The 14082-nt window shown below is 46.0% G+C and overlaps 1 long non-coding RNA gene across 1 annotated transcript in view; it reads right to left on the bottom strand.

Annotated features, from left to right (window-relative positions):
• The window catches only part of LOC308577767, a 37707-nt gene extending 27827 nt beyond the window's left edge, over positions 1 to 9880 (bottom strand). The window contains exon 1 of the long non-coding RNA XR_014003667.1: positions 8996 to 9880. This is a non-coding gene — a long non-coding RNA (uncharacterized lncRNA). The remainder of the gene's footprint in view (positions 1 to 8995) is intronic.
• Positions 9881 to 14082: the final 4202 nt, after the last annotated feature.

Below are 14082 nucleotides of genomic sequence, written 5' to 3'. Positions count from 1 at the left end.
GATTTTATACACAACCTGCTTTTTTAAAAAATGTTTTGTATGTAATTGCAATTAAGGTTTTTCTGTTCTTAAAATTGTTTTTACACATAATGCAGTTTTTAAAATATTTTGTGTGTGTGAAATTATTGAACAGGAGTGCAGTCATTATGATTCTTAAATGAAATAAACGAACAAGGAAATCTCCTCTTGTTTTTCTTACTATAGTCCTGCTCAGAGGTGGCCCATTGGAAACTTGGGTCCGGTAACTTTAACGTGTCTACTTTGAGTAGAACTTTGTTGGATACATGCAGTGATGTACCTCCCCCTCCCCACACACTGCAACTATGACTAGGACTTGGGAGAAACCCGAGTTCGAATCTGCCACTCAGCCACCAATCTCACTGGGGGACTTGGGGGCAGTCACTATATCTCTCAGCTTAACCTCCCTCACAAGGTTGTTGGTGGGAGAGGATGGAAAGGGCCAAGGAGCTCTGGGAGAGTGCCTGCTCTGCATGCAGGAGGTCTTGGGTTCGAATCCCTGGCAGGATCTCCAGGCAAGACTGGGAGAGAGGCCTGTCTGAAATCATGGAGTGCTGCTGCCAGCCAGTGTGGGCAACACCAAACAGCATGTGCCAGCTTCCAATGTTCCTAAGGATAGCTAAATAATTGAGGGGATCCATGGTCTGGAAATTAAAGCACAGTGGACAGGAAGTTTTTTTTGAGAGAGCGGACTATTATAAGAAGAAAAGGGAAAACATCTAGTGAATGTCAACTATTAGATTTTCATACACGCAGAATGGAGGAAAGGAACTTAACTTAGAAATGATAATTATTATCATGGACTGATAATTTGTTGATTAACCTCACTTACAGATATTGCAAATGTTAAAATATTGTACGTGCAGGAATTGGAAAGTGGATAGCTAATGGCTAAGGATAAGTTTAAAAACACACAAAACCTATTGTAATATAAGGTTAATTGTAAGGAATGGAATGTGAATTAGAAATAACTAGGGAAAGAATGCAGCAACAAGAGAGAACTTGGGAAGCATCAAGAACGGAATGCAGGAAATTTTTTGGGGGGGAAATTCGTATTAAATTTGTTTGAATGATTTGGTAAATATTTGGAAAATAAAAATAAAAATGATCTGGCAAAAAAAGAGGGATAACTAAGTAAATCCCACTAGCAGGACTGGCATTCAAAGATAGACTCTACTTGGACATGGAGTTTCCACCAAGCTGACATATGAGTCATAAGGCCGTCAGAATTGTCCTGCTGACTCAGCCCAGCATCCTGTTCTCCTGGGGGCTGGCCAAGGGCCCCAATCCTAAAAGCAAGGCATGAGCGACACCCTCCTCTCCTGTGGTTTCCAGCAACTGCTATTCACAGATCCTCCAAGTGTCTCCATTTTCCAGGGACAGTCCTGGATTTACAGAAGCTGCCCGGTTTCTGATTTGATCCCAGAATGTCCCACTTTTCCTTAGGACATCCCTATTTTCATCCAAGAAATGTGGGAGGGTCCGGAGTTATGCGACCCCCAAGCCAAGGAGATAAGTAATGAGACAACCTTTAGAAGATATCGGAAGGCAGCCCTGGATGGGGAGGTTTATAATGTTTAATGTTTTATTATGTTTTTATACATGTTTGAAGGGTATTGGTTATATGTGTTGGAAGCTGCCCAGAGTGGCTGGGGCAACCCAGTCAGATGGGCGGGGTAAGACGGAGAGCATATTTACCCAGTGCTTTTCCAGTTGCACTGGCTCCTGGTGGAGTACAGGGTCAGGTTCAAGGTGCTGGTCTCGACCTTTAAAGCCCTTTGTGGCTTAGGGCCCTCGTATTTACAGGACCGCCTCTCCTGGTCTGCTCCACAGAGGACCTTAAGGTTGATGAATAACCACAGTTTAGAGGTCCCGGGCCCCAAGGAAGTCAGACTAGCCTCCCCCAGGGCCAGGGCCTTCTCAGTGGTGGCTCCGACCTGGTGGAATGCTCTGTCCCAGGAGACCAGGGCCCTGCAGGATTTAACCTCCTTCCGCAGGGCCTGTAAGACAGAGCTATTCTGCCTGGCCTTTAATTTGAATTCAGCCTGATCTTATATTTCCCTTCCCTTCCCTCCCCTCCCCTTTTTACGAAGATTCCCCGCTCTTAGACCCCACAGCTAATTCTCCCCTGGTCTCCTCGCTGGCCCAAGTAGGACCAATTCAGCCAGCTAGCCCAGGGGATTATCTAACTGGTTTTTGAATTTTATTGTTATTCATGTTTTTATACTGTATTTTATGCTGCTTTTATAATTACGATAAGTGTTTTAAATTTGTTGTTAGCTGCACTGAGCCCGGTTTTTGAACTGCGAAGGGCGGGGTATAAATAAAAAAGTATTAATATTATTATTATTAATAATAATGGCCATTGATAGCCCTCTCCTCCGTGTGTGTGTGTATGTGTTGACACTATAGTTGACCTTTTAAAAATATAAATCTAGGGCCAGATGATTTAGCAGAGTGAGGTGAGGCCATGGAGGCTGAGGGAAGAGAGAGGTGGCCCAACTAGCTGTTTTCTATTCTCCGTGAACTACGCAGATCATAAAACAGCCTCTCTCCCCACAATTCAGACTCCAGACAGATCCATTGTGTTGCCTCCTCTCCGATGGGCAGGTGGTCTTCTCGCTGTCGGGATTTGCGGAGAATGGGTCCCGGGGGTTTGTGTGTGTTGGGTCTAGATCAGAGCAGCTGAAACGAAGTGTGTCTGTGGATAACGTTTTTGTTCAAAAGGTCACATGGCCTTGGAATAAAATTTGGGAAGCAACACTCTTAAAACCCACAAGTAACGCCTTGACATTACTACACAGATGGCTTCGCACAGCTTTGCAAACCCTGGAGGTTCTTAAGGAGCGGTTGGGTACGATCTAGTGGAGATTCTTGCATTGCAGAGGGTTAGACTAGTAGACCTTGAGGACCCCTTCCAACCCCACAATTGTATGGTGCTATGATTCCACAGTTGACCCCATACATTTGATGCATAGTCAACATGCACTTAAAGGCCGTGGTGTAACCCCAAAGCAACTACAGGGGGTTGGACTAGACAACCCTCAGGGTCACTTCCAACTCTAGTGAAAGAGGCTTTTAATTTGCAAAACAAGCAAACAAACAAACAAACAAACAAACAAACAAACAAACAAACAATTCTCATTTTACAGATCAGCCTGGAAGATTTTTCCTTTTCAGTTTGGGGTTGCTTTTTACAATTGACTGTTGTTCCCTTCCCTGGAATAGTTTCTGATGCTAGGATACGGAGAAGGTCTGTAATCTCCAGAAAATTAATGGCATTTGGAAGACGAGACCTTAAAGTGGAGCCTATTTTAAGATGTTCTTTCTGACTCATTGGCTTGCGCCTGGGGGGGGGGGAAGAGTTCTCCCTCCCACCTTCTGCCACCTGCCACAAACCAGGAAATTGTTATTTAACTACCTTTGCAGAAAGTCCCCAGGAAGATGTTGCCCAAGTAAAATGGTGAAGCTGTCTGGGGGTTGGAGGAAGCTGTCAAATTGTTGGGGCCAAACAGATCTTTAAAGGTGGGGAATCATTTTTGGTCTGAGGGACGCACTCAGCGCATGAACAGGGAGGTCAAAGTCGCTGGAGCACTAAACGTAATTTGTTACCTTTGAACACTACGCTGGTTTCTGCAAACACAGACAGCAACCCTCTCCACCCCCTCCAGGCGAGTGAGAGGCAGGATCTGAAATTAAGGACACATTCCTGCCTTGCAGGGGGTTGGGCTAGATGACCCTCGGGGGCCCTTCCAACTCTACAATTCCATGATTCTACGATTCTATGAAAAATAATAGCGGTAATAAAAAATTATTAGTTTTGTAACCAGGGCACTGAGTATGCTTTGATTCTGTAGTAGTTTAAAAGGAAAGAAAAGCTTCATTGTTTCAAAAGAAAGAAAGTTCTAGCTCTCCGTTTTTAAGAAGAAAGGCTTGAAAGTGTCTGGGCCAAGCCAAATGTTACCTTGCCAGCCAGGGAGAGCGAGATTTTGAAGCCTGGCATAAGCTCTCCTTGGTGATCCATCCCATAACTGAAATCCTAGAAATGTAGAAAAATGCGAGGCACCCCAAAGGTCATCAAGTCCAACCCCTTGCAGGAATAATTAGCAGTAATCTGGATAAATTAGGCACCTAAAAAAGCAAACCTTCTGCAATTCTATGATTATTATTTCTGCTGCTGCTGGCATCCATCTCTCTTGGGAGACCACAGAGGAGTGTGTCATGGGCCAGAAGTCGGCTTCACCTGCTGAGCAGCAGCCTGAAGGAGCAGAAGGTGAGTTGACTCCACCTGTTGCTCATCAGCCTTCTTGCTCCTGATGTGAACCAGCTGACTCCAGCTTTCTCAAGCAGAATTTCCAGCCTCAGTCAGTTACTGGAAACAAAAGTTTGTTGTTTCTGAGCAGACCTTGCTGCTTCTTGTGACCTTGGGCCCTCGGCTTCCTTGACCCCCAGATCGCCTGACTACGTGAACTGAGATACTCCTGACCTTAGGGCTGGACCTTGCATTCGGACTCTGCCTCCAGGCAAGGACCCCCCTGAGACTTGGCTGGCTTCTCCCTCACCTGAGCTCTGCCACAGCTGGCAGCACAGGACTGCAACAGAGTGCACCTTTGGGGCTGAGGTCGAGCTGTTGCAAGGTTGCAGCGCTTGCTGTGGCTGTAGAGACCCACGCAGGAGAGACATGTTTTGTTGCAGCTGGGGCAGAGGACTGAAGACTGAACCATAGAATCCTAAACTGTAGAGCTGGAAGGGACCCCGAGGGTCATCCAGTCCACCCCTCCCCCGGCAATGGAGGAATCTCAACTAAAGCATCCATGACAGATGGGACTTGGGACCTTCTACATGCCAAGCAAGTGCTCTGCCACTGATCTGTAGCCCAGCTGCACTGTAGACTGCTGTCACGATCAACTGCTTTTCCAGGTAAAAACACACACACATAATTTCACAGAATTGCAGCCTTGGGAGTGGGCAAGGGGTGGGGCAGAGGAATGACTAATGCAACTGAGATGGCTCAGGCAGTAGAGCAGGACACTCTTAATCTCAGGGGGGGCTCTCTCCTTTTCGTGAACTCTCCCGCATCCCCTTTTCTCTTAATCTCAGGGTCATGGGTTCAAGCCCCACATTGGGCAAAAGATTCCTGTATTGCAGGGGGTTGGGCTAGATGACCCTCAGGACCCCTTCCAACAATGCTTCCACTGTCTGGCCAGAGTGGTGCATGGCCTGGTTATCTCCCGCTTGGACTACTGCCATGCGCTCTACGTGGGGCTACCTTTGAAGGTGACCCGGAAACTACAACTAATCCAGAATGTGGCAGTCAGACTGGTGACTGGGAGCAGCTGCTGGTACCATATAACACTTGTCCTGAAAGATCTGCATTGGCTCCCAGTATGTTTCTGAGCACCATTCAAAGTGTTGGTGCTGACCTTTAAAGTCCTAAACTGCCTTGGCCCTGAAACCTGAAGAAGCGTCTCCACCCCCACCATCCACCCCAGACGCGGAGGTCCAGCTCTGAGTGCCTTCTGGCGGTTCCCTCCCTGCGAGAAGTGAGGATACAGGGAACCAGGCAGGGGGCCTTCTCAGTAGTGGCGCCCGCCCTGTGGAACGCCCTCCCCATCAGATGTCAAGGAGATAAAAAACTACAGTTGGACGTACCTCGGTTTAAGAACAGCCCTATTTATGAACAATTTGGTTTATGAACTCCACATAACCGGAAGTAGTGTCCCAGTTTGTGAACTTTACCTTGGTCTAAGAATGGGATCCAAATGTTGGAAGGGCACTGGTTGCAGGAGGCCTCATTAGGGAATGTGTACCTTGGTTTAAGGACTGCTTCGGTTTAAGAACGGACTTCCAGAATGGATTAAGTTTGTAAACCGAGGTACCACTGTATGACTTTTAGAAGATGTCTTTAGGCAGCCCTGTAAGGAAGTTTTTAATGTTTGAGGTTTTATTGTGTTTTTATATCTGTTGGAAGCCGTCCATAGTGGCTGGGGCAACCCAGTTAGATGGGTGGATATTATTATTATTATTATTATTATTATTATTATTATTATTATTATACATGACCCTCATGGTACCTTACAATTCTGTTATTCTATCTAGTCCAACCCCCTGAAATGCAGGAATCTCAGCTAAAGCATCAATGATAGAAGACCATTTGAGGGATCCCGATCCTCCGTCCAACAGCTCTTACCGCCAGGATGTTCTTCCTAATAAAATCCCACCCCTGTTGAAAGCCGGCCAGAGGCCCTCAGAGAAGCCCCATTCCCTTTTATTCATTTATATTTACCCCCAGCCTTCTAGTTCAATTCCATCCTTCTCTTTCAGCAAGTAAGAGTTTAACTGGCCGCCTAAGAGAAAACTCTTCCTGTACATCCCACAATAATGTGGAAGGGGTCGCCTGCCCCCCAACCCCTGCAACAATTCTCAGGACCCTTTGCCGGAAGATGTAGACGTGGGGAGACATTTGCAAAAGCTGGGGTGCCCCGTCGAGTAGTGGGTGGGTTTGTACATTCGGTTTTCTAGCTTTATGACATCATATATACTCATACAGCTAGATAACCAAAGAGAAAAACCAGCCCTGTTGGGTAGGCCTTGCCCAAACATCTGTGTATTTAGCCCAAGGGGGAGAGGGAGAAATCCAATCTAGTTCACGCTTACATTCTGAGCTACCTGATCCATGTTTTTGGACACAAGACAGGAGCCATTTTTCGAAACTTTGCCCCTTACCTGAATTTCGCAGTGTGTCCAGAATTTGGCAACACAATGTGTCCAGAAATACATATATCCCTGGTGTAGTGGTTAGAGCATCGGGTAAGGACATGGGAGGCCAGCGTTCGAAGCCCCACTCAGCTGTGAAGCTCACTGGGTGCGACCTTGGGAGGGGGGCAGCCACTGCGTCTCAACCTAGTCTGCCTCACAGGGTTGTTGTGTGAGGAGGGGGAGAGCATGCATGAACTCCTTGAACTCCTTGAAGACAAAGCTGGGCTTTAAGTGCAGTGAAACAATAACCTGAAATATGGCAAAGGCATCCAAAAATAACCCTGCTGTCCAAACTGCCGCTGGGACAGACACCCAAAGCGGCTTGCCCTCAAGGAATACCCCCCTTTTACACCCCCACAAATATGTGGCTTTGGAGACCTGCCGCCTCTTGCAGGCTGCTCCCACGATAACAATATATATACCCCACCAACCCCAGTCCAGGCCCAAGCATATCCCACTGAGACCCCAGTTGCACCTGCCTTTAGAGTAACCCTGTGTGCAAAAAATCTCTCCCCTCCCCAAGTTACTGGCTCTGCAGTTGCTGAGTCACAAACCCAGGGGAAGGAAGACATGGTCTGTGCATCTTAAAGGGACCGGCCATAATTCTCCGCCTCCCCCTGCCTACGATGCTGATAATTATTCTGATTATTTTGTTATTATCCTCAGCCTCCACTCCAGTTCGTGGAAATCTCTGGATGGTAAAAGAAAACCAAACCATTGCACAGCTTCCCAGGATTTCAACACATTTCTCTCTCTACGTGTCTGCATGGTCCGTCCCTTTGCAAATGCTTACAACCAGCACTACCAGCAAATCGCTTCGTTTGTTCCTATTTTGATCAAACCAAAGTTCCTAATTTATTATTCTTATTATTGGGGGGGCTTCCCCCCTCTTCACTGCCCCCGACCCCACCCTTGGGTAAATGCCACCTCTGAAATTTCATTTGCAGGCTTCCAAAACAGAGTCCCTAGAAGCAAAGAGGTCTATCCGAGGATTTCGCCCGGCGATTGGATCAGCTCATCGCAAAGTGCCTAACTCAACTTGGCTACCCAACCCAAAGCCTGGAGGTAAGAGGAGGAAGAATTTTTTATTTTATTTTAAGCAACAACAGCAACATGTGCACACAAATATTAACACAGCAATCTGTTTCGCACGCTAGCAACCGGTTCATCTTGAACAGCTGATTAAGATTTGCAGGTATGGGACACTTTCAGCCTCTCGAATGCATCTTTGGCCTAATTGATGCAAGACCTCCCTAACTCTTTAAGGATCTTCCAAAGTGAGTTGTTCTCAAGTTACTTTGGGAGGAAGGATTGGATAGATGGATGGATGGATAAATATTAACAAAGCATCTAACATAGCCTCTGCCAGTGTATGAAATGGCAAAATGAATCTTGGAAGAGCCCTCCAACCAGGTGAAAAGTGTTACAAGGGTGTCCTCAATTAAATTTGTAAAAGAAGAGGAGATAATATAACTTCTTCTCTCTCTCTGGACAGAGTAGCTATTTAGCTGGCCTCAGCTCAGAAGGTAAACCTACAAAATTCGCAATTTCATTTCATTTTTTTTTATTAATCTAGATTTTCAAGATAGCCTACAAAAGAGAACCATAAAAAACATAAAACCGATCAAAAACATCAGAAACAAAAGCAAATTCCCAGTTTTGAAAAATATATGGAAACCAGAAAACAGCTCCCTGTCAAAATTTGCACTTTCCTGAATTTTACAAGCCAGTTCTCCAGCCAAGTCATGCGCATATATATATATGTGTGTGTGTATATATATATATGCACATTATTTTGACACTAAAGTGTGGATAAAATTCAGCAATGATGTTTCATGAGAACTTTTTCCCTTAATAAAAATACAAATCACAAACTGCTGTGAAAATGTAAAGAACCAAGCTAAAGACTGGGGAAACAAGAAAGAGTGAAATGGACACATTTGCCTATCCCTACTAGTCCTTATTAAAAAAAAATAAAATCCTACAGTTTTAACAAAAAGCAATATAATTGTAGCCAATCCTACTCAGAAGTAGACCCATTGAAATTAGTGGCCATGACTCACTCAGGACAATTCAAATGGGTTATTTCCTCCTCCTACTTTCTATCTGGATTTGAGGCTCCGGATTTCACCCTGTGCAAAGCCTATTCCCCAAAAACGTCAAAACATTGCCCACAAGACAGAGCCCATTTTCATTTCTGCAAAAGTTTGCTACTCACTCAGTCTCCTGCCCTGTCTCTTGCTGTCCAGAGTTGACGGTTCCACCTAAATCACCACGTTTTGCCATTTCTGCGTTCCCAAAGTGTGTGGTAAAGGGGGGGGGGTGTCAAAAAGAGAGATTTTGGATGGGGAGAGAAAACTCAAAACAGACTCCCCCCCCCCCCCGCCCTGCAAAATAAAAATCCTTTCAGCATATAAGTGTCTGGCTCCTCCAGCCTCTCCGAATGTGAGGAGTCTCCTTCTCTTCTCTAAACTTGACTGATTTTTAAAAACCGGCTCGGGTTGGGGCGGGAGAACAAGATGGGAAGGGGTTGGGAGGGGGTGAACCTCTGAGAGCGACAGCATGGGAAAAAGAGGGGTGGGGGAGCAATATGTAAATGGAGGGACAATGGCCAGACAGGGGGAGAAGACGACAGGCTTTCTATGCGGGAGAGCCAGACAGGGTCAGGGGTCGTCCTGCAAAGCCACCAGATGATGCGAATGTCATTTAGGGGTGCCTATTCAGACACAGATGAACAAGTTTGCATGAGGCTGCCTCTGAGGTAGATGTCTGGTTTAAATTTTTTTTTATATGCAAAACCAACAACCCGCCCTGTGCTCACACAATGCCTGACCCCCCACACGCTCCCTTTCTCAAAGTCGGGTCCCAGTTAAAAGCGGGAAACGTTATTCCAAAGGGTTGGCATCCAATGGGTGAAAAACGGCTCAGTTGGGTGGTTTATAAAGAGATGTCCTTGCTGGATCCGGCTCAAAATATCCTGCACCCTGGCTCGTGGTTTGGGGCTGAGCGTGGAAGCGGCAACCCCAGTTTGTCCCTGGGAGTAGCTGGGATTCAGAATTGTGTGTCTTGGTTGGAAAAGGACAACACCAACAACAACCTTCTCAGGAGCTCACGTCATGCCCAATCCTGCCCCTGCCCCGCTAGCCAAGAAACCTTAATTTAAAAGGTGGGCACCCAATCTGTATAACCAAAGGGGCAGAAGAATGACCCAGTTTGGCTGTCAATAATGTTTGCATATATTTGCAGTATTACTGAGCCACGTTCAAGATTCTAGTATGACCTGGCAAAATCCTGAGCAGCTTAGGTCAAGGATACCTCTGTTGCCTCCTGAACCTTTACATATCCCAGCTCCCTCAACATCGCTGGCTGTTCCCTGAGTCAACGAGGCTCGTTTGACAACATCAAGGACACCAAGCCTTCACTGTCTTTGGTTTGGTCCTGCGGAACTCTCTGCCACTGGAGATTCGATGGGTGCCTTTTGTGGCAACTTTTAAATGCCTGCTGAAAACTTTTCTGCCAGGCCTACAAAGGCAGTTAAGAATAGATCCTTCCACAACCGTTAACTGAGATTTGTGTGGTTTTTAAAATGGTTATTTTATGGTTTTTATTGCTGTTATGGGCTTTTTTCAGCTGGAACTTGCCGCCTCTCAGGAGGGTGCCATTGCTATTCTAAGAGAACAAGGGAGGTGCTCGTGGTGAGTTCTGGCACCTCTTTTTCTAGAGCAATTGACTAATTTGCCTATTCCCCCCCCCCCAATTGGATGATTGCTTTCATGAGCCCTGCAGGAAGACCTGTAGAATTTGACTCGTCCTTCCAGGCCAGCAACATGGGTATGAGATGCAAGATGCTGCAGGGGGTGGAAGGTCTTGACTTGAGCTGAGTTCAAATTGTGCTCTCTCTCCCCGTCTCTCCCTCCTTCTCTGTGCCTTGCCTACCTCACAGGGTGGTTGTGAGGCTACAATGGGGTGCAAGAGAGAGCTTCTTAGGGAAAAGATAGGATAAAAAACCAGTCATTTCAAACATTCAGCCAAAAGGAAAGTGATGCCCAACTTGGTGATACCAGAATAAATGATGCAAGGAGGGATCTGCATCCCAAGATGGGAAAAGAGGTAGTAAGGGAACACCTAGCTACTTTAAATGAATTCAGATCTCCAGGGCCTGACGAGATGCATCCAATTTCAGAGCCTTTGTCTATGATCTCTGAGAAATCATGGAGAACAGGTGAGCTTCCTACAGACTAGAGGCGGGTAAATGTTGTCCCTATCTTCAAAAAGGAAGACCCAGGTAATTACCGACTGGTGAGCTTGACATCAAAACCAGGGAAGGTCCTAGAACAGATCATTCAACATTTGGTCTGTGAGCATTTAGAAAAGGATGCTGTGATTACTAAGACACACCACAGGTTTCTCAAAAATAACTCATGTCAGACAAACCTTGTTTCTTTCTCTTTTTTTTGATGGCATTACAAACTTGGTGGATCAGGGAAATGCTGTGGACATAGAATCATAGAATCATAGAATCATAGAATTGGAAGAGACCACAAGGGCCATCGAGTCCAACCCCCTGCCAAGCAGGAAACACCATCAGAGCACTCCTGACATATGGTTGTCAAGCCTCTGCTTAAAGACCTCCAAACAAGGAGACTCCACCACACTCCTTGGCAGCAAATTCCACTGTCAAACAGCTCTTACTGTCAGGAAGCTCTTCCTAATGTTTAGGTGGAATCTTCTTTCTTGTAGTTTGGATCCATTGCTCCGTGTCCGCTTCTCTGGAGCAGCAGAAAACAACCTTTCTCCCTCCTCTATGTGACATCCTTTTCTATATTTGAACATGGCTATCATATCACCCCTTAACCTCCTCTTCTCCAGGCTAAACATGCCCAGCTCCCTTAGCCGTTCCTCATAAGGCATCGTTTCCAGGCCTTTGACCATTTTGGTTGCCCTCCTCTGGACACGTTCCAGTTTGTCAGTGTCCTTCTTGAATTGTGGTGCCCAGAACTGGACACAGTACTCCAGGTGAGGTCTGACCAGAGCAGAATACAGTGGCACTATTACTTCCCTTGATCTAGATGCTATACTCCTATTGATGCAGCCCAGAATTGCATTGGCTTTTTTAGCTGCCGCGTCACACTGTTGGCTCATGTCAAGTTTGTGGTCAACCAAGACTCCTAGATCCTTTTCACATGTACTGCTCTCAAGCCAGGTGTCACCCATCTTGTATTTGTGCCTCATTTTTTTTGCCCAAGTGCAATACTTTACATTTCTCCCTGTTAAAATTCATCTTGTTTGTTTTGGCCCAGTTTTCTAATCTGTCAAGGTCGTTTTGAAGTGTGATCCTGTCCTCTGGGGTGTTAGCCACCCCTCCCAGTTTGGTGTCATCTGCAAATTTGATCAGGATGCCCTTGAGTCCATCATCCAAGTCGTTGATAAAGATGTTGAATAAGACCGGGCCCACATAGTGTATCTTGATTTCAGTAAGACTTTTGACAAAGTCCCCCTGATATTCTCACAAGGAAGCTGCTAATATGTGGGTTGAACGAGGTAACTGTTAGGTGGATTTGTAGCTGGTTGACTGGTCAAACCCAAAGAGGACTCATTAATGGTTCCTCATCTTGGGGAAAAGTGACAAGTGAGTTCTGTCTTGGGCCCGCTGTTGTTCAATAGTCTTGGATGAAGGAATTGAGGAGATGCTCATCTAATATGCAGATAGTACCAAACTGGGACGGGCAGCTAGCGGCACAGAAGACAGAATCAGGATTCAAAATGACCTTAACATGTTGAAGAACAGGGTCCAGGCTAGCAAAATGAATTTCAGTAGGGACCAATGTACTTAGGCAGGAAGAACCAGATGCACAAATATAGGATGGGGGACACCTGGCTTCTTAGCAGGACATGTGAAAAGGATCTAGGGGTGTTGGTGGACCAAAAGCTGAACATGAGTCCACAGGGTGATGCGGCAGCATAATAAGTGAATGCTGTTCTAGGCTGCATCAACAGAGCAAGGGAAGTAATGGTCCTACTCGATTCTGCCTTGGTCACACCAGACTGGAAAACTGTGTCCAGTTCTGGGCACCACAATTTAAGAAGGATATTGATGGGCTGGAAGGTGGGCAGAGGAGGAGACCAAGATGATCAAGGATCTGAAAACCAAGCCTGATGAGGAACAGTTGAAGGAGCCAGATATGTTTAGCCTGGAAAAGAGGAGACTGAGAGGAGATAGGATAGTCATCTTCCAGCATCTCAAGGACTGTCACATAGAAGAGGGAACAAGCTTGTTTTTTCCTGTTCTGGAAGGTAGGACTTGAACCCATGGCTTCAAGTTACAAGAAATGAGCTTCCGACTAAATATCAGGAAGAACCTTCCAACAGTAAGAGCCATTTGATAGTGGAATGGTCAACCTTGGGAGGTTGTGGACTCTCCTTCCTGGGGGGTTTTTAAGCAGAGGTGGTGTCTGCTCCAGGGTCGATTTTATGATTCTACTAATCTTTCTCCAAACTAAAAAGTCCCCAACGCTGCAACCTTGCTTCACAGGACACCCCAGTGATCATTTGGGTGGTCCTTTTCTAACTCCATAATATCCTTTGAGGTGAGGCAACCTAGAAGTCCTAACTTAGAGAGCCAGCTGGAAAAACAACAACCCACACTATGACCTAAAACTTAAAGTTTGCGTGTTCAGTTCAGACTTGAGGTGGGAAAGCCGACTGAGCACCTCAGGGGAGGATCCTGCTGGGTATTGGGACCAAAATGAGACTGGGAAACAAAGAAAGCAAATGGGATCCCCAAGAGATAGAGATGGCGGGGGGGGGGGGGAGAGAACAGCCTTGTCCGTGGTGCTGAAATACCCCCCCCTACTTTCTGCCAAAATCTTTTTGTTACTTCTAAATTTCAAAAGTTTACAAAATGATATTGCTGCCATATACACATCCAACTACAACTTCCCCTCCATGGTTTCCCCTGTAGCTTCTAAAGTTGCTGCATATTATAAATATTCTATACATTATCTTTTCCACACTGCACTCCAGCACTTCAGCTGCTGTTCTTCATTCAAATCCTATGTTTACAATGATTCTTTAAATATTCAACAAGAGGTTTCCACTCCTCCTTAAAGTCTACCTCTTCTTGATCTTTAGTTTACATAGTTACGTTTGCCAATTTGGCAAGGCTTTCTGCCAAAATCTCAGGGTTAGTCCCATTACCAGTCCTACTCATAGAATCGTAGAGTTGGAAGGGACCCTGAGGGTCATCCAGTCCACCCCCTGCAATGCCGGAATAGGCAGCTGCCCCATGCAGGGATCACACCTGCA

This window comes from Podarcis bocagei (genome assembly GCF_964188305.1).
Source record: "Podarcis bocagei genome assembly, chromosome: 18".
NCBI classification, from domain to species: Eukaryota; Metazoa; Chordata; class Lepidosauria; order Squamata; family Lacertidae; genus Podarcis; species Podarcis bocagei.
Note: the sequence above shows the minus strand (reverse complement) of the source record. Positions and strands in the feature narration are given on the sequence as shown.